The sequence below is a fragment of the Mustela erminea genome, chromosome 7, assembly GCF_009829155.1.
Source record: "Mustela erminea isolate mMusErm1 chromosome 7, mMusErm1.Pri, whole genome shotgun sequence".
Lineage (NCBI taxonomy): Eukaryota > Metazoa > Chordata > Mammalia > Carnivora > Mustelidae > Mustela > Mustela erminea.
The window spans coordinates 79,790,706-79,816,049 of NC_045620.1; the positions used below are offsets into that span (position 1 = coordinate 79,790,706).

General features: G+C 43.0%; 1 long non-coding RNA gene across 1 annotated transcript; it reads right to left on the reverse strand.

Moving 5' to 3' along the window:
- Positions 1–4,521: 4,521 nt before the first annotated feature.
- LOC116595618 lies at positions 4,522–24,600 on the reverse strand. Its single transcript, XR_004287774.1, has 4 exons — positions 24,547–24,600; positions 22,708–22,846; positions 8,154–8,588; positions 4,522–5,226 (listed from the first exon to the last, which is right to left on the reverse strand). It is a non-coding gene; the product is annotated as an uncharacterized LOC116595618 (long non-coding RNA).
- Between the last annotated feature and the right edge of the window lie 744 nt (positions 24,601–25,344).

Genomic DNA, 25,344 nt, shown 5'->3' on the forward strand with positions numbered 1-25,344 from the left:
TGCTAGCTACATTCCCAGAAATGGTCATGTATAATGCTCCCAGCTCCTCATCCAGGAATCACAGGTACCCTACAACCTGTCGGAACAGCTGAAAACTACCAGGGAGCCTCCAGCCTGCTGTCAGAGGTGCAAAATGAGTTGATGAATAATTAAAATCACCAAGTTGAGTGTATCAGGAGGAGAGGCCTGCTCTTTTCCATTTCTCACACATCTCATACAGATCACACTAAGACTGTTCATGCCTCAAGGATATTCACAATATCAAGCTGGGCTAGGTCCCAAGACATGAACCCTGTCAGAACACATGGTGTGGCCAGAACAATAGCAGAAACCAGTTCTGTAATCCCTCCTTTGTGGACAGAGGGGGAAGGACAGTGTCCGAGCTCCCTTTCTCAAACTTTTCTATGGTCCTGCCAGCACAGTTGGCTACCACCTCCCTCTCACCTAGATCTCCCTACCAGATCCCTTTCATCTAGACTTGAACTTTAATCAGGCTAACGGCAGCCCTGCCCTGGGTGACTAATGTCCGGCTTTTGTCTCATTATGGATTCCTCATCTCTTCTCGTTTTCCCCATAATTCCAGCTGGTAAGAGTCATCAACTTTTCTCTCACTGTGGAAGAGGCCTTCTGAAATAATGTAATTCCTTGCATTCATAAGCAGTTGAAGGAAAGTATTCACCAAGGGTTTTCTGAGGTCTAAGAAACAGAGCAGACCATAACCAATGGAAAGAGGCTACACCACTTCCAGCTTCCCACACCGCTTCTCCCAACTGAGACCTCTGGCCACACTGGAAGCATTATGCCTAAAGCACTTTTTTTTTTTTTTTTTTAAAGATTTTGTTTTTATTTATTTGAGAGAGAGAAATCACAAGTAGATGGAGAGGCAGGCAGAGAGAGAGAGGGAAGCAGGCTCCCTGCTGAGCAGAGAGCCCGATGCGGGCCTCGATCCCAGGACCCTGAGATCATGACCTGAGCCGAAGGCAGCGGCTTAACCCACTGAGCCACCCAGGCGCCCTGCCTAAAGCACTTTTAATGGTCCGCACAGTGCTAGCCTTCCTAAGAATGGCTTTTGCTCATCTTCTCCCAACAAGTTACTCTCCCTTGTCCTTGTTCTCAACCTGACCTTGTCCAGGCTCTGGCTACAAAGACCTCGACTCACCTCTCCCTTGGGGAGTGCAATGGAACTCTCTGTAAGGCAAGGTGAAGCTGAGGAACCAGAAGGCTGCCCACCTCAGATGCTACTTGTGCTGACTTAGGCTCTGGAACCATCTAGTTTTACAGTTCAGGAAATATGATGTGACATTTTGGATAACTGAATCCAAGAAAGAGTAAACAGGATCCTACTGGACTTGCATGTCCCACTTTTATCACCCTCTCTTCATTTTCTGGAATATATAGTTAATTTCTTCCATACTAAACATTATATTGGCTTTCGGTCCCAACGTTTTCAGTGCTTCATAAGGGATGCTCAATAGAAGTCTCTTCTTTCTTTCTTTCCTTCTTCTTCTTCTTCTTCTTTTTTTTTTTTTTTTTTTTTTTTTTTTTTTTTTTTTGGCTTGCTCTTTCAAGGTCTTCATTTTCTACCACTAATTTGTGGTTAAAAGTATTGCTTTGGTTGTTTCTGTATTATCTGGAGGGTTTTTTTGGTCTATTTGTTGTGTTTTGTTACTAGCCTTAAGAGATTTCTAGTTCTAGACCCTAACTCTTGTTCAAATATCTGATATTTGACCTCATTCTTAGCTTTTTGCCTCTAATACCTCCTTTTTGTCACCCAGAACATTCTATCTTGTTTTGGGCTTCTCTGAAATCCCTACCTTTGTCCATATTCCTTCCCAACCTCACCTTAATCTTCCCTCAGTTGTGAGTTCCTAAATAAAAATGTCGGTAAGATTTTTCCTCTCAAAATGAGATATATTCAGCCAATGCCCCTTCACCATTTTCATAGAAACTCAACTTAAAAATTAAATAGTTTTTGGAATTTTTCCTCCAGATTTGAGCCCATGTCAATCATGTCTGTGCTCTTTACAAATGGATGGCAAGTCTTGCCTCACAGTGACTTCCCCTTCAAATCCTGCTCCCAAAAACATTTTCTCCCTGTCAGTTTACCACTGACTCCCTGCAAATCATCCTGTGATCCCATGTAGAAAGGACATGATACACAAATAAATTTTAGTGTCCTATGCTTGGGGGTTATAACTGAAAATAGATTGGTAGTAAAAAAAAAAAATGATGTGTGTATGGCAAAAATACTTCATATATATGTGTGTGTGTATATATATGTGGGTGTATATATATACACCCACACATACATACATACATATACAGTGCATATGTCAATAGCCTTAAATCCAATATGATAATCTGTAAAATAAAATACAACATCTACCCCCAAATCCAGAGATTTTTGAATGAGACCAGCTTCTCATGGCTAATAAAGCTATTCAAAACCCCAACTATACTGCATTCATGTGGATACAGTTACATCCTGCTTAGTATTCTACCTCAGTAATCATCACATATGACATTATCACCAGGGCTGGCACTTACAGAGAGCTAACCATGGTAAGGAGCATATGTGCCTTCACTTTTTATTCTCACAAAAACCCCAAAAGGTAGCTATTCTTTATCATTCCCATTTAACAGATCAGGAAACCAAGGCTTAAAGGCAACTGGTAACTTGACAAAATTTCCATAATGTGGCAAGTGATAGAGCAAGAATTAGAACTTAAGCTCATCCAGCCCCAGAGCCCATCATAGCCACTTCCTCCCCCACGTTCCTCCCCTTGAAGGGTTCCACAGAGGGCTTACATTTTAATGCATCTAGGACCGGTGTTTGGTGCCCTCCACTACGCTCCTCACCAAGAGACTAATCAGTCGGCATGGCTGCAGTTGGTCACCTTTGCCCCCCATCTTTTGTGGAGTATAAAGATGATTAATTGCTTACACAGAAATTGATCTAACCACGGTTTTATGAAAAATGCAGGATTTCCATATCTTTAAAGGAACTTCTCAAAGAAATTTGAATTAAGGAACAAAGTAATTGAATTTTTCTGTCTTTCCTGGCATTTTTAGCTACTGATTAATGTAGAGTCCAGGGTGTTGGAAAGACTTGGAAAGATCGATAATAATATTAACCCTTATGACAAGGTTTGCTATGCAAAGGGATTGTGGCTCAGGGTCTTGGATGGAAAACAATCAAAGGTTAGAGTTTTGTAAGCATCAGCTCTATTGGCAGGGGTGGAGCAAACTTTCTGGCTACCATGATCTTCAGTATTTCCTCAGAACCCAAGCTTTCCCCTAGTCTGAGGGAGATAGCAATCTCCTCCTGTAACATGTCACCATCAGGAAGGAGGGGGAACAGTAGGGTTGACGACCACAGCTAGGCAACAGTATTGGGCATAATGGCGCCCTCCCCCCACCACCCTCCCAGTCAAGCAGACTAATTGTCCACCCCCAAGCTCTGTCCTATTAAGAAGAATGCCCCTTGTCTCTCGGGCCACAGTTGGTCATGAGGATTAACCCCTCCCACCCCCCTCACCCCCCACCCAGGGATTTCCCCCTCCTTCCAACAGTCCTCTGAGCAGACATGACTGACAAGAGTACCACAGGCGATGATGTCACAAAGAGAGGGGGCAGTGTGCCCTGTTAGACCATCTTTCACTCCAGTGGACTCGCCTTCACAGACAAATTGATTTGCAAAGGTTCAGGCTGCCAGCCCAGCCTGCTTTGCATACAGAACGCTCCCTGGTGACACAATAAAAAGTGGCCAGGCTAACAGAGGAGCACAGCGGGGTCTGGCCGGTTCAAAGTCCAAACTCCACACCCCCCCCCTCACCTCAGTCTGGTTTGAAAGGTCACTGTGTGTCTGGGAAAATAGTCGCAGGATACAATCCTTTATTAAAGGTCACTATTTTTCAACAGCACTTAACACACACTTACACACAAATTGAGACTGGAGAGGGGGAAAAAAAAACTGGGGGCTGCATCGTATTGTATATTGTGCTTGCAAGATTTATGTCTTGTGGTCACCAGCAATAAACACACACTGCTTCAGCATTAAAGTTCACATTAATCCACTGATTCTCCCTCCCCTGGAAATCAGGCCTCTTCTTTGCCAGACAGACAGGGGCAACCAAGACTTTTGTTCATCTCTTTTGTTCCTTCCCCCATATTTTCCTTCCCTTGTTGCAAATGTTTTACTTTTGTGGATTTAAAAAAAAAAAATTATTGTTGGCCTTGTATCATTGATGTGCAGCCACAGAACTTTACTCTTGGTAGTTTGCTCTCTTGCATTCTTCAGGACATGTGCCTGGCACTTGAATCCAAGACCACGCAGACTCACAATGCCCTACACTGAGTGTGTGTCTATGGGTCTGTATGTGTCACAGACCTCAAAAGCAAAAGTCGAGTTCCCTTCTGTGCTGCCTGTGAGAATCCAAGGAAGCGCATGGACGCTAAGCCAGTGACCATAAAGCCATCAAGGAGACTGCCAGTCGTGCCTATCCATTATGTTGTATATTTTATTTGAGTAAATACTTCCAATACAAGTAAAAATAGCAATTGTATTTTCCTCCAGTGACAGACAGCTCATGTTTGGTTCCCAAAGAATGTTAACAATAGCAATCCCTGCATTCATAACAAAAGAGATTATCAAAGAAGTCAGCCCAAGCTGTTAGATTCATTTAGGCAAGAATTGCAAAAGAAAATATTTAGGGGAAATTCTATGAATTTCAAATAGCCAGCAAATGTATATAATGTTGAGGATTCCACTCTACTCTGCAGCACATTTTTGCAAAGCTTTTGCCAGTGATAGGTTTCTGAGCTATCAAAAGCACATTAATTTTTTCTGATTAAAACAGCTGTGAAAATATACAAGTGTAACTGTGAAAAATCCAGGGCTTATTGTAATACTTTAAGCAAAACAAGGATAAAAGATTTTTAAATATGGACTTGCCAAAAGTAAAATATCTAACACGGGGAGAACTAATTCTGCGTGTGCTTCTAATATTTTGGCATAAATACTTTAATCCTCTTGTCCATCCTGTTGGCACCTCATCTACCGTTGACTTGTTAAGGGCTAGTTCCTTTGTAATGTCGTCAGCACCTCTCCATAGTTATTGACTGTGCTCTCATTAAAACTGGCAAGATCACAAAACGGCAGAAGTGAGAAGAGGTGGGGAGGAAGCTGGCTCCTTACTACAAAGGTATTCAGAAAGGCAAAAGAACCTAAAGGAGAAATGAAAAAACATGACAGAAGTGAAACTGTCTGATAAGGGTGCAGGGGAGGAGGAGAGGGGAGGGAGGGGGAGGGGAAAGGAGGGTGAAGGAGCAGAGAGAGGAAGGAGGACAAAGAGGAGGAGGAACTCTGCTTTCGTGTTGTTGTTTGTTATAAGAATACACAGGTAATCACAAAGACCAAGTTCAAGTTGCTTATCACGTTCACCCGGAGTTACGGCATGATATGGCACATAGACATAACGCACACACTCATAGCCACGGACAGCTCATCTTTTTTTTCTCATTTATTAAAATAAATGCTTTTGGAGGGAGATGTTAATTTCCCTTGCCCTTGCCCCTGATTTATTTCACTGTGGGCCCAGACTCTTCATTCCCTAACCTACTACTATGAAAGGAGTGACCCCATGAATAAAATCACTGCATGACACAAGTGTGTGTAGGGTTAAGTACCATACTTAACCATAACAAGGTGCCTTTTAAGGAGAACCACCAAAATTCAGCCCTTCAACTCCAAAGACAATATAAATACTGAGGAAAGAAAAGAGAAAGGGAAAGGAAAAGAAAAGGAAAGGAAAAGAAAAAGAAAAAAATAATGTCCTCTTTCCTCTCCCCCTGGGCTGGAGATGAAAAACAGGATGGAGCTGTGTGCTGCACTGACCCTCTGCCGGTTCCCATTCACACAGGAGTTCTGGGGTTGGGACTCCAGGTCAGATGGTGAAGTCCGTGAAGTCGCCAAGGGCTGCCCATTCCCAATATAGAGCCCAGACCCAGCATTCCCCTGCATCCGAGGCAGCGACACAAATGTCCCTCCCTGCAAAGCCAGAAGGGCTTGGGTCCCACTGTAAACATAAGTGCCTGGGATTCCAACCTAGAGCCCCCAACGTGTTCAAAGGCAGCACTAATGCATAAAACGTCTGGGCTCAGCTGAGGCACCACATCGGTCTCTGCAAATGAGGCTTTTCGGACAGCAAAGGACGAAGAGCCAGATTCTGAAGGGGTTGGGGAATTGCTGAGCTGGGATGGCCCTTCTCTCCCCTCTTCTGGATTCTCCCTCCCTCCAGCCTCTACCACTCCCCTCTCCCTAGCCAGGTGATTCATTCCAGGCCCCAGGAGGGTCTCTAAAGGGATCTACATTCGCTGCAGTGACACCCAGTGCTAAGGGAGAGAGAAACAAGCAGAGGATTCTCTGCTGCCAGCTGTGGCCAGAAGCCAGCGAGTCACTTCTGACCAGGCTGAGCGTGTCATGATCCCTAGGCAACTGGGCACTCTGACCCACCGAGGATGTGGTGCTAGGGCCACACTCTGGCCACGGTCTTGGGGTTTGAGGATGCCCTGTGCCCCCAGAAGTGCTCCTAGCAACTTTATGTGTAAAGCGGCACCCTGTCCTCTCCCTCTGCATCCTGGTTCCGCCTCCTGTGCAAAACGAGGCCACTCATCTCAGCCTTCTATCCCACCCTCCCTGCCTCATCGCAGGAAACCTGTGGTCACATACCCACAGGTACTACCCATCCAGGAACTTTCCATGGAAACAGCATCTCTCACTTACTATAAGAAGTGCTTGGTGGGGGAGGGGGTGCCAGGGTAGCTCAGGTGGTTAATCATCTGACTCTTGATTTCAGCTCAGATCATGATCTCAGGGTCCTGGTATTAATCGAGGCCTGCATTAGGCTCCCTACTCAGTGGAGAGTCTGCTTCAGGATTCTGTCTCCCTCTGGTCCTCCCCAACCTTTGCTCTGTCCCTCTCTCTCTCTCTCAAATAAAAAGAAAAGAAAGGAAAAGAAAAGAAAAGAAGGTGCTTGGACTTGTCCAGGTACTTCAAGCCTTTGAGATTATCTTTCCAGGTTGGCAGAATCTGACTAATGCAAAGGACTCCCATAGTTTTGTGGACCTTTAGGCTGAAAAACTAATATCACTTTTCTCCAAGAGTCATGGGTTTGGAACATTTTAGTTTTTCCTATTTTTGCAGGTCTCAAAGAGAAGTGTCCCAGATACTTTCTCACCCTTGCATTATTCAAGCCTGTAACAATTATGTGGAAGTGTGTGCACACGTATGTGTGTTTGTACAATCCACACTGGGGGAAGTACTGACGCAGACATGACCTGGTCCCAGGGAAGTCTTCAGTCCTCATAGACTGAAGTGGGGCAGTTTTGTGTCAGTGCATCTGGAATGCCAGCTCCAGGAAGGTAGGGATGCTTGTCTGTCCACCACCTAGCCCCAGCACCTAGAATAGCTCTGGCTCCGCAGTGCGCGCTTAATTTTTCGCGTTTTACGGGAAAACGTTACATGCTGCAGGATGTGTGTGACTCAGTGGTTTCTGGCAGTTCTTTTATTTTTCACTGATTAAAAGAAAAACCAGCAAGGTAGGAGAGCAACAAGATCCTTTTTGCTTATTTCATGTCTCGGGCGGGGGGTCAGGGGGTTAGTATCTATATGTGGGTTTTTTCCCTCTGCTATGTCTGGTCCAATCCTTCCACTTCTTCGGTGCCTGGGTCACGCACCTGAGTTCTGTTATAATAGTAATTACAATGGTTTTGACAGCCTTATGAGTACAGTTTGGAAAGCAGCTGTCACAGAAATTAGCAAGTTTTGCCAACAGCTCAGCTCTGAGGTGATGGGAGCCCAAGCCGGGACAGGAGGAGTTAACTGAGATGAGTGGGGTGTTATGCAAAGCACCAAATCCCTAAACTCCCGCAAAGATCTTTGATGGCCGTGATCAATAGATTCTCAGACCACACTGACATAACCTTGTCATGCCTCAGCAAGGGTACAGTGGCTAAAAAGGTGTGGGGAGGTGGAGAGGTGGGAGAAGCGGCAGTGGGGCGGGGGGGGGGGGGGCGGGGACAGGGAAAGGGATAAAGATATCATGTGCCCTCCCCTCTCCTGCACCCCCAGAGCCCCTCCTTTCCACACCTACCCCCTCTTCAACAGGCATCACACAGCAAGTGACTGGTAATGGTTCTTTGGCCTTGTACAGCTTTTAAAATCCTTCAGCTGAAGCATCTCAGCTCCAATCGCCAGCAAAGCTTGAGCACCCTTGAGACCCTGGTGCAGATAATCATCATCCACTCAGTGACAAGACGCTGAGCGCCGCTTCGGTACCAAGGAGACCGAATGTGGCAGGGCACCAAGGTGCCATCTTAGACGCATCCAAGCAGCCGCCGTGGCAGCGGCAGCGGCAGCAGCAGCACGCAGGGATGTGGATGTGTGTGCAAGTTGTTGTCTCTCCCCCACCTTTCCTTCTTCTTCTCTATCTTCTTCTCCCTCTTTTTTCACCCTCCACAGAGAATCCTTTCTCGAAAGGGATGCTGTTAACACAGCTGCTCTTAGCAGGCTTCCCGTTACCCAGCACCTGCCGGACCAAATTGAATCCTGCAGTCAATACTGTTGGAAAGGAAAATGACATTAATTTGTGTAAAAGTGTAATCAAAAGGTGGTTGGGTGATTTTTCTTGCTTTCAGAGAAATGCAGGTTTGAGTTTATGATTATATAAAAGGGAACCAGTCGGTCAGCAGCTTCCTGCCTTCCACCCAGCACTTCCAAGCGCTCTTGCTGCCGTGTGACAGCATTAGAGTTAATGGTGTTGCATTATGTATACAATACACTGTGGATGGTACAGCTGGCTGGGATGGTCCTGCGGACCAGGGTGCTGATGGGTATTTACATGCCAGCTGAAAGGTGGAAGAAAGAATATCCAGAAATAAAAGGAGAGCCATCCCTAATACATACAGAACTCAAACCTCCAGCAGTTTGGAACAGTGGGTAAATTTCCAGATCACAAGGGTCCCCCGGTTTATATTCCCTTTTCCACCTCAGGCCTTTGGCTCACATTTTCCATTCACAGAGCTCCCTGGCAAATTGAAGATGGTCTAAACAAGGAACACCACATCCCTTGCACGTATTAAAAATAGCTTTCCAAACAGCCCAAAATATTTTCATTCCATTGTCAACTTTCCATCTCACACCTTAACAAGGGGCAGTCCTCAGAAAGAGACAGCCCTGGGCAATTGTCCTTTGCAGGACTGACTAAAGCCAAGTTACCAGGACTGCAGCCCCTGACCAAAAGCAAATCAATTTTAATATTAAGCAGTCATACAAAGGAGACACACGCACTGCAGGTTTGCAAAAGCAAAGACGCTGTTCCATTCTCAACTCCGTAAGGACAGAGGTGGGCATTGAATGTGCAGTTTTGCTCTCCCTTAGGGCTGAGGGAACATTAGACATTGACGAAGAGGTCACAGTAATGATGCCAGGGGCCTGGGAGAGTGGGAGAGGAAACCATCTTTGCCCTGAAAGTGTGGAAAATCTGCCAGGAAACAGAGCAGGGGATTTCGGGATCCCAGAGAGCCTGACAAAAGAAAACTACATCTTTAAAAAAAAAAAAAAAGTTATTTAAGGGATTGGCCTTATGCAGGGGTAGGGATGGAGGGGTTAGCAAGAAGGTAGGAGCCTTATGAGAAACCCCAGGGGCAGCAGAGGTGATCGCAGTACCTCTTTATCCTCCGTCATCCCCCACCCCCTAAGGAAAATATGCCCCTATGTGCTGGCCAAAATTTGAATTCACTTAGTTGGTGCATTCATTCACGAAAATCTGTTGACTATCTACCACCTGCCAGGCACTGTGCTAGGTCCTGGAGACACAACAGTGAACAAAACTAACAGAAATATTTGTCCATATGGAATTTCCACACCATCCCTCCACCAAGGACACAGCCTTTCAAAAGACAGTGAGGGGTACAAGCAGTCTTGGGCAAGATAACCAGGGTATAAGCAACTAATATCTGTGTGCTCTAGGGAATTTTCAGGGGTGAGGGTGGGGGGGGTGGGAAGAGCACAGGATGCTAAGTCAAGGAGGGAAGAAGGAAGTATGTGGGGGCAGCCATGGAAGAAGGGAGGAGAATGAATACAAAAGCTGAAGTCACTGAGGCAAGATGCACCCACTTTGCAATTTTGCTGATGATTAGCAATGGGGAGGAAGATGTGATCATGAAAATATCCATGGGGTGAAGTGCCAAGATTCTGAGCTACCATTATATTTATATAAGGCAAAAGCTGGCAAAAATCTCTGTTCAGCTGCCAAAATGCCAGCATTCCAAGACCAGGTCGAGATGCAAAGCTGCAGGGCTCTCCAATATTCAGAGTGGTACAGGAACTGTCCCTGATCTCGGCAGCTGGCCTCTCATCCTTCTTCCCCTGGGCTTCCCACAAATCTCTGTAATGCCCTAGGAGCCCAAGCATGTCAACCGGCACCTTGTTCACCGAAAAAAGATCCAGCAATTTGAAAATAACAATTCTTTCCCTAAAATTCTGGTGTGCTGTTCAAAGTTATTAAAAAACTTGACCTCCATCTTCAACCACTGCAGTGCCCACAAAAGCCATGGATTTCACTCAAGCCATAGGTCACAATTTCCCCGGTGTGCAGTATCACTCAGAGTCCTTGAATCATAGGGAAGCCTGCTGTGCGTCTGAATCATGCCAGAGCTTGTGTCCAGTCCCAGGGAGGAGTTCCAGTGGCCTCCTTGCCATCACGCTATTTCCAGTCCTAACACGGAGTCATAGTCCTTTTTTTCAGCCCTAATTCCTTTACCCTCTACCTGCATCAAGACATAAGATCTCGGCACTGTCCCATTTCTAGAAAGGTCTTTTCCCCAGTAGCTTGAAGTATCGCTAATTTCCTTCTCTCATAGAAAGAAAAGAATTACTTCATAGGAATCAAAAAAGCATCCCCAAAATAAATCAATCAATCCCTTCAGGATGTCATGTTCGTGTGCATGGGTGTGTACGTGCATGCACACACACACACACACACACTCACATGCAACCATCCCCAAACTACTGGCCTGAAAAACTGGCTATCCCACAGATGCTCCTTTCGACATAACTACATAAAAAGAGGTCAGGTCTCGGTCTGCAGCCTGAGCTCAGTCTGTGATCTGCCCAGGGTCACTAAAATAAAAGATCGTCCACAGAGCTGAAAGATCCAAAGTTACTCAGTGTGCACACTGCCTAGGGGTGCTGAAACAAGGTTGAAAATACAACCTGGTATGTGATGGCTGTGTAGGATATTAGATTGTGGCTGGCCAAGGGTGCTTAACAGCTCACTGATATATTGGGTGTAGTTGGTCGTGCAGAGAAACAAGCTGGAGAGAAAGACCCAAATACACAGAGGGAAAGAGAGACAGGGAGAGAGGTCTAGAATGAGATCCAGTGATGGAAGGAGACAGAATGAGTGACAATGAGACAAAGAGGCAGGGAAGACAAAGGCGATAGATACCCTCTTTTCCTCAGTGTTCCCAGAGATTAGAAATGAAAGCAAAATGAATAAATCGCCATCCTGGTTGGTGATATTGGAAACTTCTTTTCTTCCTTGAGGGGAAGGAAAGCGGATGATGTCTTCTCTTTATCCAATTTTTAAAAAGTCTACAGGGAGCTGGGAGGAAAATGCAGACCAGGAAAAATAACAACAGTAATGGGGGTGGGGCAAGAATAGTGAATGAACTCTGAGCCACACTGAAAGTTGGGTGGCATCAAATTATTGTGATTTTAGGACTGATTTCTCCTCTCCGCTGCATTTTCTCTTTTCTTTCCCCAAAGTTGTTCCTTTAGGCCCTGCTTCACTGAACCTTAGACAATAGTGACCTCAGCATACAGACATATATCCAGGCAGCCTCAGCCTGAGGCGGGAGACCAGGACGCAAAGGGCAAAGGTTTGACCCTAAGAAAAATTTCTCATGGGGGTCAAATCACATTGCCTGGCTGAAGGGATTTTTTTTTTCCTGATACTGTTTTCTCTCTTCAAGTGACTGATTTTCCCAGCTAAGTCTTGTACTCCCATGGATGAGGAGTGGTGTTTGCCTTTTATTTGGCTACGCATATCTTCCTCCTGCCACCTCCCATTGATGCCATTACTTGCCACTTCTCCAAGTCTCAGCCTGAAGATATGGCAATGCAGCCAAGGCTAGATTGTACCAGCTTCAGCCTCCCTGCAATCTCCCACCTCCCAACCTTAGTGCCCACCCACTCCACACCCTCCTCAAGAGACCCAACATCTCTAAAAACTGTCTGGTTACATGAGGGCCAATGGGAAGGCGTTTGTTAGTTGCAAATGTTCAAATTAACACTTACTCCTGTCTCTCAGTCTGCAGGGAAAACCAAGTCTGACTACTAATTACAGCTTTGGGGGGTGAAAATAAAAGGAAATGTGCCAAGTCAAGGCCTTTGTGCAGAAGAAAAATGTCTTCATCTGGTTGCAGCATTTTGACATTTGAGGGCCAAGAGCTGGAGAGAAGCCTGGGGCCAAAAGAAGCTGTATCCTGCTCAGAGAGATGCACAGTGTCTTCAGGCCTTGCCTTCATACTCTGGGCATCAGAGTTCCAGGGCAGTCTCACACATCTTTGTCAGTTATTTGAGTGTAGCAGAGGTGGGGAGGAAGCTGTCCCAGGTATCAAGGGAAGGTCAGTGGGAGATGCAATGACCTCATCATGGCTGGTCTCTTTCTGTCCTCTGAGCTCAACATTCCCTGCACTGAACCAGACCGAGCAGAATTTCCCAGCCTTGCCTCCATCACCTGTGAAGATTTTCCTTCAGCCCTTGCGATCTCTTGCCCTTTGTTTCCTTGAAGTTCTTTTTTCTACCACTCTTTTGCCAGTGTAACTGCTTTGTAAAGTTGGTTAACTTTTAGCTCATCCCAAAAGAGATTTCCCAATCTGGAAAATACAGTACTCTCTCTAGAGTTGGAAAATTTTCAGCCAATACATCTTCATGTATTGCTTCTACGTCATTTTCTCCTCTTGGGACTCCTATTTAAACATGTATTGGAGCTTTTTTTATCTGTCCTCCAAATCTCTTTACTTTTTTTCATGTTTTCCATCATTTCCATGTTTTTCACCACTCTTCATCCATGGGAGTAAAAGATTTAGCTGGCAAAATCAGTCATTTGAAGAGAGAAAATAATATCAGGAAAAAAAAAACCCCTTCAGCCAACCAAAGTGATCTGATCCCCATGAAAAATTTTTCTTAGGGTCATTAGCTCTTCTTGCCACATTTTGGGACATTTTCTCAGCTCAGTCTTCCAGGTGGATAATCCATTTCTCTTTGTGTGCAGTAAGCTGTTTGGTCTGTTGTGTGGTTTAAAATACACCTTTAAATTCTCAAATAGTCCTTCCTCCAAAGGGTGGTCTCTCTTTTTTTTTTTTTTTAAGATTTTATTTATTTATTTGACAGAGAGAGATCACAAGTAGATGGAGAGAGAGGCAGGGAGAGAGAGAGAGAGAGAGGGAAGCAGGCTCCCTGCTGAGCAGAGAGCCCGATGCGGGACTCGATCCCAGGACCCTGAGATCATGACCTGAGCCGAAGGCAGCGGCTCAACCCACTGAGCCACCCAGGTGCCCCCAAAGGGTGGTCTCTTACTCCTCTCCCCTTGAGTAAGGGCTAGTTTCAATGACTCTCATCTAATGAATAGGATATGGTAGACATGATAGTGTGTAACTTCCAAGATTTGATGACAACAAATATCATGGTTTCCTTCCCCTTTTCTCTCTCTTTGACCACTAGTTCTAGGGAGCAAGCTATTATTCATGAGGACACATCAAGGTACAATTTGGAAAGGCCCACAGGAGGAGGAACTGAGTTCATCTCTGAAGATGAATGATCTATGAAGATCTGTGAAAAGATCTGTGAAGCAGCCATCTTGGAAGCAAGTCCTCCAGGTCCAGCCAGACCTATATAGGACTGTATATCTGGCTGACACCTTCACTAAAACCTAAGGAGAGAACCTGAACTAATACCAGTCAGCTAAGCCATTCCTGAATTCCTAACCCCAAGAAACTGGGATAATAAATGTTTATTATTTTAAGCTACTAAGTTTTGGCATGATTTGTTAACTAATATACCCATAGACTCAATTTTTTTTATTCCAGTAATGACTTCTTCATCTTTGAAGTTTCTAAATTTTTTTTTAAAAGATTTTATTTATTCATTTGACACAGAGAGATCACAAGTAGGCAGAGAGGCAGGCAGAGAGAGAGAGAGGAGGAAGCAGGCTCCCCGCGGAGCAGAGAACCCGATGCGGGACTCGATCCCAGGACCCTGAGATCATGACCTGAGCCGAAGGCAGCGGCTTAACCCACTGAGCCACCCAGGCGCCCTGAAGTTTCTAAATTTTTTAATGAGCACCTGTTCTTGTTTCATTTCTTTCCGTTCATATTTCATCATTTCCATGATTTCCATTATATTTGAAAACACTTTAATTACTTGTTTGAAAATGTTTTGTTTTATTGTTCTATCAGGTCTTTCTTTTAGATGCTGGTTCATCTATTTGCTGAGTTTATTATTTGTCTTTCATGATGTTGGACTTCTGGGGTGTTTTGTAATTTTTGCTTGTGAAACTATCTTTTATGAGAATTTCCTCCAGTAAATATACAGAAAACCCAGGCCAGTCTTAAGAAGGACTTGACACTCAGGTCCAGGCTTTTTAATTGAAAGTTATCTGCTAACTAGCAGATTTGGCCTGAACATATAGCATGGTTCCAGGATCCTATCAGGCTGGGAGGCACTTCTCAGGACCTTAGCCACAATCCCAGGCAGGAAAGAAGGGTTTTTCTGCTGCCCCATCCTAAATTTAATGGACAAAAACTATATCTGGGTCTTAGTTTTATATAGCTGTATAACTCCAGCTGCAAGCTTTCAGGGTAATGAGGTCCCAAACTGAACCCTCTGATAAGCCAGTTCCAACCCCAGTGCCCACAAGCCTAACAGCTTCAGCCTCCAAATTCCAGTGTGGCCTACATGTTAAATTATTGTACAGAAACTTCTCCATTTTTGACTGCTGGAAATTTCCTCTCTTGATTTAAGCATTACTATGTTCTTGTTAAAATTTTTCTTTGGACACTGGAGTGGCTCAGTGGGTTAAAGCCTCTGCCTTAGGCTCAGGTCATGATCCCAGAGTCCTGGGATCGAGCCCTGCATTGGGCTCTCTTCTCAGTGGGAAGCCTGCTTCCTCCTCTCTCTCTGCCTGTCTCTTTGCCTCCTTGTGATCTCTGTCTGTCAAATAAATAAAATCTTTAAAAAAAATTTTTTTTTCTTCATTTGTAAGTGCTCAAGGTAGAAAGGGGAGGCTTTGGCTTATAACTAATGTTTTGCTCTGTACCAGAAATCTTATTTGCTAACTTTCCACATTTATTTTTCCTCTCTCCCCAGTCATACATAAGCTTCTAAGAGTCAGGGACAGGATTTGCCCTTTTTTACTTCTCCTCATTGGAAGAGCAGAACACTTTCAACATGGGAGCTGCTTTATAAATACTTGCTTGACTGACAGGTAATGCATTAGGAAGGTTTGAGAGCAAAAAGAAATTAAATTTCTCTCATATTTCATCAGGACTACCAACCCTCAGATTTGGAACCCCTCTACAAAGGTGGTTCTTAAGTTTTCCTAGATTATAGATACTTTGAAAACCTAATAAGACCCTCCTCTCTGCAGGAAAAAAAGAAAGAGAGAGCAAAAGAGAGAGAAAGAAAGGAAGAACGAGAATATACATATACACAAACACAAACACAAAATTCTGCATTGCTTCAGGTATTTAAGTAGTTTAATAATTAATACTATAATATAAAAATGTTTCTTTTTTGTGCCTCTTAACAAAATTTCTTTTGGCTTCATGCATTATCTTTTCCTGCCACTTATTAAAGATCCTCTTATTAATCATTAGAAATAACCCTATCTAAGGGCGCCTGGGTGGCTCAGTGGGTTAAGCCTCTGCCTTCGGCTCAGGTCATGATCCCAGGGTCCTGGGATCGAGCCCCGCATTGGACTCTCTGCTCCGTGGGGAGCCTGCTTCCCCCTCTCTCTCTGCCTGCCTCTCTGCCTACTTGGGATCTCTCTCTGTGTCAAATAAATAAATAAAATCTTAGAAGAAAGAAAGAAAGAAAGAAAGAAAGAAAGAAAGAAAGAAAGAAAGAAAGAACCCTATCTCCCTCTTGATAGATGTGGAAGCCGAGGTCCTGAGAACCTATATGACTTGCCCAAGAAAATCATGGTGTGATATTTGGCTAGATGCAGGTCTAGGCCAGCTGTTTTCTATCTCAGCTGCTACTCCTCATAACTTTGGGTCTAAGTACACTACTATGTGGTTGTACCACAAAAACCTGAGAATTAACTTTAATACTACCAATAAATGACACTAATTTGTTACCAATATGGAACCCATACTTCACTTTGCTTTATAAATACTCCCTTATACCTGGTCTTTTGCTATAGACCAGTAAAGTCAACTAGTACATCTAAAAATGGGATCTACAGTCTCAGCTCCCTTAGCCAATTGAATTCATGTCATGCTCCCATCTGTCATTCAAGGTCAAGTCAGCCAACATTTATTGATGTCTGCCATTTACTAGGCACTGCTCTCAACACTGAAAATACAGAAATGGCCAAGGTCACACAGGGTTCATTGGTTAATGGAATGATAGACATGTAGACACATGACTATAATAAAATATACATGCTAAACTAAGGTTATGCACAAAGGGGGAGACCCTTCCAAAAAAGACGATTACAATTAATTTGAAAAAGTGAAAATTGGCTAAATCACATTCTCATTTCACCATAAGACAAATCTAGAAATTATTTAACACCCCCCAAAAAATACCCTCAGGTCCTCAAAATTTTAAAAGTTCACTGATAAATAATTTTCAGTTAAAGAGGAAAAAAGTCAGTTCAGAACTATCTACAAAACTATATATGTGAACTTAAGAGATGATCTCAAATCTACAGTCAGAAGACAATAAATAGCCTTAAATATTTTCATTAGTGGGCGCCTGGGTGGCTCAGTGGGTTAAGCCGCTGCCTTCGGCTCAGGTCATGATCTCAGGGTCCTGGGATCGAGTCCCGCATCGGGCTCTCTGCTCAGCAGGGAGCCTGCTTCCCTCTCTCTCTCTCTCTCTCCCTGCCTCTCTCTCCGTCTACTTGTGATCTCTCTCTGTCAAATAAATAAATAAAATCTTTAAAAAACAAAAAAATTTTCATTAGTAATTTTTAAAAAGAAAAAATAAACCAAAATTTCAAATCAAATGATTTATAAAAAGTAAATAAGAAATAATTAGCAAAAGTAAAACAAAATTAATGTATGAAAAAAGAAAAAGAGTTGAAGTTATAAATAAATTTAAGAGAAAAAATATAAATATTCAAAATTGGGCATAAAAGGGTATAATCCACCAGCATGCAAATGATTTTATTTACACAAGAATCTCAAGTGCCATACTAAAACTAAAAAATAAAATCTTTGTAAAACAGGTTATTTTCTAAGAAAATGCAGATTACCAAAACTGTATCCAAAAGAAGTGGAAAGTTGAACAAATGAATGCCATGGAAGAAATTGGAAAAGTTGGCCAAGGGATTAGACCCAGATGGTTTTATGGGAAGATTCCTTCAAACTTTGAAGAAATCAACTCTTCTATTGCTATATAAAATGTTGCAAATCATATCATTTTTTTAAAGCTCCCTTATTTTGTGAAGATAGTATAATGCCAATTAAAAAATCTGACAAAGAAAAAACAGCACAATAAGTAGTATAAAACTTTTGTCAATCTCATACTAGTACAAGTAAAAAGATCAAAACGTATCAGGTCAGATTCAGTATACTTATTATTTCCACTGTAGCTGGATATTTTTTCTAGACATCTAACCAATGCAGTAAGACAAGAAGAAATAAGAAATGCATATATGAAAAGGAGACCAAATTAACACTATTCATAACCGACCCAACCACTCACCAACCCAAAACACTCGAGATAATAGAACATTGAAACTAATTACCCAGTAAACAAGATAATTACAAAAAAAATCTATATAAAAGAACAGCTTCTTTAAAAAGCAACAATAACTACTCAGTGCATATAATGGGTAAAGGGTTCCACTCTTAATAGCAACAAAAATATAAAGTATCTTGGAATAAATTTGACAAGAAATGTGTAGGGACTTTATAAAGGAAACAATATGCTTTACAAAGATCCATAAAGAATATCCTGAGAAAGGAAGGAATGCTATATATTGCGAAGGAAGAGGAAGATGAATAGGAAGCTAAGATTTAGTATTAGAAGGCTGTAAATTGTCCCTGAGGTAATGGGCTTTTACTCAAAACCACAATTAGAATTTTGGGAATCTGAAAAAAAGTAGCTTTGAATTTCAAAAATTGATTTGAAATATCAAGAATAATGAGGCAAACTAGAACTTCAGCTGCCAAAATAAACTATAACTCTAGTAAATAAAACAATGCAGAAAAGAATAGAAAGCCCTGATAGAAATCAGAAAAGAATTTAGTCTAGGAAAAGTGTGACATTCCAAATAAATGAGAAAAGATAAAATGTTTAAGGGGGGGGGGGCGCCTGGATTGTTCAGTGGTTAGTTGTCTGCCTTCGTCTCAGATCATGATCCCAGGGTGCTAGGATCAAGCCCCCACATCAGGCTAGGTTCCCTGCTTGGCAGGGAGCCTGCTTCTCCCTCTCCCACTCTCCCTGCTTCTGTTCCCTCTCTCACTGTCTCTCTCTCTCTCTGTCAAATAAATAAATAAATAAATAAATAAATAAATCTTTTTTTAAGGAGAAAAGGTTGAAATTTTTAGGAAGCTGTTCTGGGAAAACAAGGCAACTATTTGAAATAAAATATAAAATTCAATCACAAGCATGCCAAAATTCCAAATAGATTTTAAAAATCAAATATTCAAAAAATAAGAAAGAAGAAAAAGCTAAATGAATATTGATCTGATGATAGGTATGGAAAGCTTTTCTATGAATAAAATTAGGAAGGGAAGAAGGAAAGGTGGGAAGAAATATTAATAGATTTAACTACATAAAAGTTACTTCCAAAAATAAAAATGACAAACACTGAAGACAAATACTAACTAGATAAAAATTCTTGCAACACATAACAGATAAAGAATTAATATTCTTACAATCAGCTCTTGCAAGTCTATAAGGAAACTAAAAATATCATTAAAAATGAGCAAAGGACATGGATAAGCAGGTTGAAAAAGAAAAAATACAAATAACATGTAAGTGTTTGAAATGTTTAGTTTAAATAATAACCAAAGAAATTCAAATTAAAACAAGTCACCACATTTCATTTAATTTCAAAAACTGAAATATCTGAGGCTGATAAGAATATAGGATAATAGCTTTTTTAAAAAAAAATCTGTTGGCAGCACTATAAGTTAATACAACACTTCTGAGCAACAATTTAGCTATATATATCAAAAACACAAAAATATTCACCTCTTTGACCCAGGATTTCCACCTCTTGAAATTTACCCAAAGTGAATGATCAGATCTTCTTACAAAGATATGTATACATGAATATCCTATACAGCATTACTTCAATAGAGAAGAGTTTGCACCCTCTAAAATATAGAATAGGAGGTGCCTAGGTAGTTCAGTCAGTTAAGCACCTGCCTTGGGCTCAGGTCATGATTCACCCTGCACAACGGGCTTCCTGATTGGCGGTGAGTCTGTTTCACCCTCTCCCTCTGCCCCTTCCCTCCCCTCACTCTCTCTCTGAAATAAATAAATAAAAGCTTAAAAACAAATGAATGAATGAATAAATAAATAATATATAGAATAGGGTCCTGATGAAATTACTTATAGCATATCCACATGTAAACTCACTAAATTTTACCTGTAGACTATCTAATGATACAGGAAAGTGTCTAAGATACACTGCTAAAGAAAATGTTACAAACTGTATGCAAAACATAATCTTAACTGTGTTTTCAAATTTTAATTACGAAATTTAATATTAATATCTGCCTTGCTCACTCTCACACTGCTAGAATGTTCTTATCTCTGGCCACACGTTAGAATAGTCTGGAACACTTTTACAAAATACCCCTATCTAGGCCCCATCCCAAAAAATCAAGTCAGAATCTCTATAGGTGAGGTTGTTTTTTGCTTTTTGTTTTGTTTTTGTTTTTGTTTTTCAATTTCTCCAAGTGATTCTAATGTGCAGACAGTATTAAAAACTACTGCTGTATAGAGCAGTAGTGCTTGACCTGGACAAGTATGTACTCAGGGGATATTTGTCCATATTGGGAGATATTTTTGGTTGTTGCCCCAACCTGGAGTGAGGGGTGCTACTGATGGGTAGCGAGTAGAGGCCAGGTTTATGGGCTGAATTTTGTCATACCAAAATTCATATGTTGAAGTCCCAACCCCCAGTACCTATAAGTAAGGTAACAGTATTTGAAAATAAAGTCATCAAAGCAGTGATCAAGTTAAAATGAGGCCTCCAGGGTAGGCCTTGAATCCAATATGGCTAATGTCCCTATAAGAAGAGAGACACTAGAGATGTGTGTGCACAGAGAAAAGGCCATGTAAGGACATAGCAAGAAGGCAGCCATCTGCAAGCCAAAAAGAGAGGCCTCAGGAGAGACCAACTCTGCTAGCAACTTGATTTTGGACTTCTAGCCTCCAGAACTATGATAAAATAAATTTCTGTTGTGTTAAGTACCAGTCTCTAGTGTTTTGTTAAAGTGGACCTAGTGAAAAAGGGATATTGCTAAATACCATATAATGCACAGGACCCCCTCTGCAACAAAGGATCATATGGCGCAGTGTCAATAATGTCAAGATAGAGAAACCCTGCCCTAGAGCCTTGCTTGGTGCTGCATGTAAATAATCAATAAATATTTTCTTAACTAGGTAAATGGGAAAGGTAGAAATCAGCAAGAGTTGGGCACTAACTAAATGTGAAAAGAGACCAGAGGGAAGAATTAAGAATGGCAACCAGATTTCTGGTTGGACTGGCCAGGTGAGTGGGGAAGGCAGAATTCAGGAAGGCAAAGAGGTTGGAGCAAAGAATCAGGTGGAAATTGAGGGGGAGTACCCAGTGGAGGTGTTCAGTGGTCAATCCGAAATAGGTTTCTAGAAATACAAACAAGGCAATAGCTAGAGGTTCAGCTGCTACAAGGAGATAAGACCATCCCAGAGGAGCACCTAGAATCAGCAAAATACAACCACGGAATCTTGAAGGCCACCAATATTTAAGGAGTAGACAGAAGATAAAGGAGCCAGTGCATCAGATGAAGGAAGAAAAGGCCAGTTGAGAACCTTCACCCAAGGACAGCGATGGAAGCTGCGATGGTTAGTTTTATGTATCAACATGGCTAAGCTATAGTACTCAATTATTCAACCAAACACTAATATGAGTGTTGTGGGGTTATTTCATAGACATGGTTAATATCTACAATCAGTTGACTTTTTTTTAAACGATTTTATTTATTTATTTGACAGAAAGAGAGAGATCGCAAGCGGGCAGAGAGGCAGGCAGAGAGGCAGGCAGAGAGGGAGGGGGAAGCAGGCTTTCCGCCGAGCAGAGAGTGGGGCTCGATGATGTGGGGCTCGATCCCAGGACCCTGAGATCATGACCTGAGCCAAAGGCAGAGGCTTAACCCACTGAGACACCCAGCTGCCCCTACAATCAGCTGACTTTAAGTAGAGGATATTATCTTCAATAACGTGAGGAAGTTTCAACCAGTCCATTGAAGCGCCCTAAGAGCAAAACTGAGGTCTCCCTGTGGAAGAAGAAATAGTGCCTCAAGACTGCAGTGTCAGCTCCTCCCTGAGTTGCCCTCCAGCAGGGCGGCCTGACGGACTTCAGACTTGTTGGTGCCCACAACTGGGTAAGCTGATTTCTTGTTCTGTTTCTCTGAAGAGCCTTGGCTAATACAGAAGCTGAGGAGGAGGCAGGGAGAAAGTAAGCTACTGTTCCATCCTGCACACTTACACATACCTGCCTTTGGCATATATGAATGGAAAAAAAAAAAAAAAAAGGTTACTTCAACTCAAAGCAAGAAAAGAAGAAAAGAGAGATGAGAGCACACAGGAAGATTTCGAAAATGTGTGCCTGCCTATGGAAATGAGGAGGGGCCTGGAGAGGGGAACGTGGGCGGCTCAAGACAGGACACAGATGCCCAGCTCTCCCAACCTACCCCTGCAACCACTGCTGAGTGTTCACCACATCTTGGATGCTGCTTTAAGCAGTTTACTCTCATTAACCCCTACCACAAAGCTTTCGGTGGGGCCAGGGGTGGGGGGTGGGACGATTCATCATTTTACAGATGTGGCAACTGGACCTGAGAGACAGTAATTACTCTAGATCCTCCTCTAGTATATAGGGAAGCTCAGATCCAAACCCAGGACTCTCTGACTCCTCTCTCCTGCTATTCACGATGAACTTGTATCAACAGCTTGATGGAAACATTAAGAGTGGGGAAAATGCAGTTCTAAAGCTGACTCTGTCCTGACTGTCTGCAGGGCATCTACAGGCAGGTGGTGGCTGGTGAGCTGGAATAGCCCAGGCTTCAGAGTTAGACACCTGGGTCTGGATCTCAAGTTTACCATCTATTGGTTGGGTGGCCTTGGACATGTTTCTTACTGTCCCGTAATTCAGCCTCCCCATCCTTAAAGCAGAGATAAATGGTACCTACCTTTAAAAGATTGTATTTTCTGAGGCAGCATACATAAAGCACATAGCAAGTGCTCAAGAAATGGGAGTTCCAGTCCATTCTCAATCTTCCCCTGGTCCTCAGTTTTCCTGCCAATTCTGCCTCCTACAGTGTTGTTGGGCTGTTTCAATGAGATAATAAACACCAATGTCCTTGATAAGTTCAGGGCATCACCATTATAGGAGGACTGGGTGCAAACACTGTACTTTAGGCAAAATTTAGCCACCAGTTGTACAACCCTGAGGAAGTCAGCTAAACCCTCGGTGCCTCAGTTTCTCCATCTGAAATGCTGGTAGAGTGATAGCTATTCCTCCTTCTCCTACACTTAGGCTTATGAGGACAAATGAGTGCAATTTGTAATTGTTATAAATTGAATTTCAGGCCATATGGTTCTGTCAGACTTCTAAACAGCCAGATGACATGCCTAGCCCCTGCCCCCCATAACACGCACACCTCCCATGGACTATAGTGGAATATCAGCCCCCCTCACATCAGCTCATTTGTCTCCTCAAGGACACACTAGCTCTAACTTCACAGAATTTTCTTTTGTTCTTTTAACTCCTGACTTGATGCACATCTCATGCCTTGTTCTCCCTGTCATCTTCTCTCCCAGAGTTGACATATGGCTGAACTGATATCCTTCCTCTGTTTCCTTTCTTGTTACTACATGTCCAGTAGTATTGCATAAAAGTGCTCAACGGGAAGGGTCAAGCTCAGTTTCAAGCCTGAGGTCTGGGATTACATCAAATCCGTAACGTTTATCTGCCCTCACCATCAGCCAAATACTTCCCAATTTAGGTCTCACACAAGTCAAGAGAAGATTGAATTGTCTGGGCTACAGCATGCCCTTCTCTCACCTCCGTTTTTCTTACTGAATTCCAAGGTACAGCTCCCAAACCCACTTAGGTCTGGGTAACAGTCCCAGAAAACATGGCTCTTGGGAGCCCAGCAGCATTTCTACCCCTGGAGGCTGCAGGGCCTGCTGGGCAAACACACCACCACTGCCTGGAAGAGGGAAGAGGGAAGGCCCGCACAAAGGACTTTTAGGTTCAATGAAATAAGAAGTCAATTTGAGCCCCATTTTAAAGGTGCCTCACTCTCCACATGCCTTAGATACACAGTGACTACTATTACCTGACAGAACTCCCCCCATCATACCACATGCAGCTTTTACTTGGGGGTGGGGGTACTGACCCATCCCAAACACCAGCACTTTGGGATTCTATGTCAGGAGTCACCCCTGCCAGCAGATGTGGTGATCCTATCTGCTCTCTTGCCTCTCGTGGTTAAGTTCATTTTATTGCCGGTAAAGCCACACTGAATAATTGGGTGCATCCCCAGTACCTAGAGCAGTGCCTAAAAGCATTGAGACATTTGATAAACACTTGTGTAGTGAATAAACAAATGAATGATGCACAAATAAAAAGTTCAAGCGGGGATTACAAGGGAAAACAGAGTTTGGGGGTTTGGTTTTGTCTGGTTTTGTTTTGTATTTAAATGAAAGAACAGAAGAAAGAACTGTAATTTGGGTTCCAAATTAGAAAGCAACCAGGCCCAGGAAAAAGTCTGTCATTTGTTTGACCATTTGGGGGCATAGCAGTCAGCCAGCAGGTACTGACTGTCGACAGCTCAAGGTATAGCTCTAGAGAGCCTCCAGGTCCAAGAAGTTTCATCCAGCAGGTTCGGGGACATCTCCCCTGCAGCCCCTGCTCCTCGTTTCTGCCTTGTTTTGCTCATCCTGCTCCACGTACACAACCTGAATGAGGTTACTTAACCCTGACAGCTTTCTCTGGGGAGCAATTAGAGCCTTTAAGATCTTACCTGTGCTTCACCAGAAGTCTTCTCATTAAGTAGTTACTTAAAATGTTCCGAGGGCCTAAAACATTAAGATTTAAAGAAAACAATTGGCTGCTTTTTTTCCATGCCAAATCAGACCGTTGTTTAACATGGTGAGAGCTACCACTGAGGCTACTGAAGTAGAAAAAGGGGGGCATATGTTGCTGGAGAACAGAAAATTCGCAGGGAAATTAAAACCAAGACAAGTTCAGGAGCCAAACAAGTCAATGGGATGTCTTCAGGAATTGGGCTTTGCGGAGCTTCTGCAGTCCAAAAGTCAGAACCAAACTGGCCTCCAGGACTTCCAAAGCACCTCCCTTTTGTATCCCTTCTCACAAAATAGTCAGACTGGAGGCTTCACGAGGAAGAGGCAATGGGCCTGCCTTGAAAATGGCAAGCCAGAGAGGTGAAGGAGCAGAAGACAAGGCACAACACTGGGAACAAAGGGGTGAGAGAGCATAGGGCCCAGCCAAGACAGAAAGCTTGTTTGGAAACAGGAAATAAAGTTCTCCCTTCTTTTCTTTTCTTTTTTTTTCAGTGAAAAGCCATTTTATATCTCCAGTGTTTATTTTTTTTAAATTATGTTGTGTTATTCACCATACAGTACATCATTAATTTTTTTTTTTAAAGATTTTATTTATTTGTTTGACAGAGAGAGATCACAGGTAGGTAGAGAGGCTGGCAGAGAGAGAGAGGGAAGCAGGCTCCCCGCCGAGCAGAGAGCCCGATGTGGGACTCGATCCCATGACCCTGAGATCATGACCTGAGCCGAAGGCAGAGGCT